Raw genomic sequence first — 4,264 nt, 5'->3', positions numbered from 1 at the left:
ATTGGTCTGTAATTTTCTTTTTAAGTGATGTGTTTGTGTGGTTTTGTATCAAGCTTATGCTTGCTTCATAAAATGAATTTGGGAGGATTCCATCCATTTCTGTGTTTTAGAATAGTTTGAGTAGGATTGGTATCAGTTCTTCTCTGAATGTTTGGTAGAATTCTCCAGTGAAACTGTCTGGGCTTTTTTTTTGTTGTTGTTGGTAATTTTTTATGACCTCTTCAATTTTTTCTTTTGTTATGGGTCTGTTAAACTTTTCCACATCAGTCTGTGTTAGTTTAGGTAAGTAGTGTGTTTCTAGAAATCTGTCCATTTTTTGTAGATTTTCAAATTTGTTGGAGTACAGTTCTTCATAAACCAAAAAACCAAACCCACTGCCCTCAAGTTGGATCCAACTCATAGCAACCCCTCCTTGGATTTCCCAGGTGGTATCACAATGGAAGTAGATTGCTCCATCTTCCTTCCAAGGAGTGGCTGGTGGGTTTGAACTGCCAGCCTTCTGGTTAGCCGTCAGTTGCCTTAGGCAGTAAGCCACCAGAGCTCCTACAGTTGTTTATAGTATCCTGATATTATCCTTTTTATTTCAGTTGGTTCTGTTGTGATGTCGCCCATTTCAGTTCTTATTCGTGTTTTTTTTGTCTTCTCCCCTGCTTTCACTTTGTTAAACTTGCCAATGAGTTTTCAATTTTATTATTCTTTTCAAAAAACCAACTTCTAGTCTTTTGATTTTTTTCTATTGTCTATTTTCTGTTTCATTGAATTCTGCTCGAATCTTTATTATCTCCTTTCTTCTGGTGACTGTAGGCTTTTCTTGCTGTTCTTTTTCTAATTGTTAGAGATGTTGGTTTAAAGTGTTGATTTTGGCTTTTACTTCTTTTTTTTACTTCTTTTTTGATGTGCGCATTTATTGCTATAAGTTGACCTCTGATCACTGCTTTGGCTATGTGCCAAAGATTTGGTATATTTTCATTCTCATTTGATTCAAGGAATTTTTTTTTATTTCTTCTTTTATCCAGTCATTCTCAAGGAGGGTGTTACTCAGTTTCCATGTGTTTGCTCTTTTTCTATTGATCTTCCTATTGTTGATTTCTAATTTTACAGCATTGTGGTCTGAGAAGTTGCTTTGCAGTATTTCAGTGTTTTTAAATTTAAAGCTTGTTTTATGGCCTGACATATGGTCTATCATGAAGAATGTTCCATGTGCACTGGAAAAGAATGTATATTGTGCTGCTGTTGGGTGAAGTGCTCTGTAGATATCTATACGGTCAAGTTGGTGGATTGTATTGTTTAGCTCTTCTGTGTCTTTGTTGAGTTTCTTTCCAGCTATTCTATCTTTCATTGCAAGTGGTGTATTAAAGTATCCTACTATGATTATGGAATCATCTGTTTATCTTTTCAATTCTGTTAAAGTCTGATTTATGTATTTTGGGGCCCTGTGTTAGGCTGGGTTCTCTAAAGAAGCAAAACCATTAAAGCTTATTGAGAGAGAGAGAAAGAGAATTTTTTTTTAGGGAAATGGCTCATACAGTTACAGAAGCTGGCAAGTCCCAAGTCCTTGGGTCAGATGTCAAGCTGGAGGCTTTTCTCAACTCATGCAGCTGCAGGGGCTGACTAGGTCAAGGTTGGCAGACGGTATACTGGCTGTTGACTCCAATGAATGATGAATCCAAGATCTCCAGGCTGAATGGTGGATTGTTTGCTCACAGACAGTTCTATGCAGCACAGCAGGATCCCAATCCACCGAAGAGTGTCTCTTTTTCCCAGGATGTCCATAAATATATTGGAAGCAAGCTATACCCCTAAGGAAACTCCCTTTCAATGGATCGGCTGCTCAAAACATATACGTCCAATCTCATCATGGGAATAACCAACATCACAACTGCTTAAACCACTCAGAATTGTGGTCCAGCCAAGTGACACACAACTCCAACTATCATAGTCCCTTTCATTGGGTCCATAGATATTTGTTATGTTATATCTTCTTGTTCAATGGATTCTTTAGTCATTATATAATGTGCTTCCTTGTCTATTATGGTGGTTTTTGTCTTAAAGTTAATTTGTTCAAAAATTAATATTGCTACTCCGGCTCTTTTTTGGTTGCCATTTGCTTGATATATTTTCTTCTGACCTTTGATTTTTAGTCTGTTTTTGCCTTTGTCTCTAAGGTGTGTCTCTTGTAGACAGCATATTGATGGGGTATGTTTTCTTATCCAGTCTGCAACTCTTCATTTCTTGAATGATACATTTAATCCTTTGACATTCATTGTAACTCTTAACAAGTATGAATTGGTTGCTGTCATTTTGTTATGTGTTTTTCATGGTGTTCTTGATTTCTTTGTTCCATATAATTTTCTGTGCTGAGCTCATTATATTTATGGGTCATGTTAATATTTCCTTTATTGCTGTTGTTATAGTATTTGCTAAATATTTGTGCTTGTCCTCTTTTTTATTGCGATGTGAAGGTTATCATTTTTCTTTGAAGTTACCCTGTGATTCATAATTTTTTCCCTGAGTTTAGAGCAGTCCATTCTATCTTGCAACTCTCTTGACTTCCTCACCATTTAGAAGTTCTGTAACTACACTGTTTTTTCCTCTTTTTTGTTTGTAGTTATCCTCATTTGCCAATTGATGTCTCTGGTTCCCTGTTTACAATCTTGTAAGCTTATTTTACTTTGGATACTTCCATAGCTGTGTTGGTTTCTGGGTTATGTCATCTTTTGTATTAATGATTGGTTGTTGTTTGCTGTTATTGGTTCTCTGTTCAAAAGACTCCCTTTAGTATCTCTTGTAAGGTTTGTGTGGTTTTAACAAATTCCCTTCATTTTTGTTTATCTGGAAATCTCCTAATTTCATCATATTTGAGGGACAGTTTTGCTGGGTATATAATTCTTAGTTGGAAATTTTTTTCTTTCAGGGTTTTATATGTACCATCCCATTGCCTGCTCACTTGCTTGGTTTCTACTGTGAAATCAGAGTGTATACTTATTGTTTGTCCTTTGTAAGTAACTTTTTGTTTTTCCCATGATGCTTTCAGGATTCTTTCTTTGTCTTTGGTTTAGTTGAATTTGATGATATGTCTTGGTGATTTTCTTTTAGGATCTGCCCTGTTTGGGGTTCATTGGACTTCCTGAATGGATATATTCTCATCTTTCATCCTAACAGAGAAGTTCTCTTCCCACAAATCTTGGACAATTTTCTCAGTGGTTTTCTTTTCCTCTTCATGTTCTGGAATTCTGATGACATGTAGGTTATTCCTTTTGATGGATACCCCATGAACCTTAGGCTTTCTTCATTTTGTTTTGATCTTTTTCCTGATTGATCCCTTTCCAAAGAAGTATTCAGATATTTGTCTTCAATCTCATTAATTCTATCTTCCATTGATTCAATTCCACTCCTTTGCCCTTTCAATGTGTTATCTATTTCTGAAAATTCAATATTAATCTTCTAGATTTCTATCTGTAGATTTAGTATCATTTCTAATTTTTCATTTATTTTGTCATTTTTGTTCTTGTGTTTTCTTCTGAAATTGTTCTAGGGTTTTGTCTGTTTTTCTTAATTTTATCAGTGTTTTCCTTGATCTGTTTCTCAATCCTTTGTAGATAACTAAGTATAATTCTTTTGAATTCCTTATCAGGGAGTTCCAATTCTGCTTCTTCCTCAGGGATGTTTTCTGAGTCTCTATCCTGCTCCCTTGTTTCTATCACTTTATCTTGCTGCTTTATGTGCAGTGTGATGGTCTCTTGTCTTTGAGACATTGTGACATTCTTGTATTGAGGTCTCTGTTAACTGTGAAGAGCAGTTAAGGGTGAGTCATGCTCTTGTTGGTGGTCATTGATCATTGGCCAATTGGTGGAGAAGGAAGTAGTGGCTCTCACTCAGTAAGTGGAGCTGCAGGAGGTGCTGGTATGGTTGTGTCATATGGGCACTTTTGCTGTCTCCCACTCAGTTATACAAAAGCAACAATCAAAAAAACATCAAAAAAGTAAAAGCAAGTGGACAAAAAACACACTGGCAAACACATAGCAACAATCAGCAAAAAAGGAAAAGGAAAAAAAATGCACTATCTGGGGAGGGGGCAATAAGAGAAAAGAGATAGGGTAGGAGAGTAATGAAAAAAAATGGGAAAATGCAAAAAAGAGAAACAAGGAAGGGGTTAACCTTGAGAAGGAAAAAAATGGGAACCAGGAACAGGGAAGAGAGAAAAAGCTGAAAACTAGAACCTGGGAGGAGAAAAAGAAAGAGTTTAGTCCACTTCTGTATCCTT

At 36.1% G+C, this 4,264-nt stretch overlaps 1 protein-coding gene across 1 annotated transcript in view; it reads left to right on the top strand.

Moving 5' to 3' along the window:
- The window catches only part of UBAC2 (UBA domain containing 2), a 324,210-nt gene that overhangs the window by 270,233 nt on the left and 49,713 nt on the right, over nt 1-4,264 (top strand). The window lies entirely within an intron of this gene.

This window comes from Orycteropus afer, unplaced genomic scaffold, assembly GCF_000298275.1.
Source record: "Orycteropus afer afer isolate SDZICR_OR568_19922 unplaced genomic scaffold, OryAfe1.0 scaffold00206, whole genome shotgun sequence".
NCBI lineage: Eukaryota > Metazoa > Chordata > Mammalia > Tubulidentata > Orycteropodidae > Orycteropus > Orycteropus afer.
Note: the sequence above shows the minus strand (reverse complement) of the source record. Positions and strands in the feature narration are given on the sequence as shown.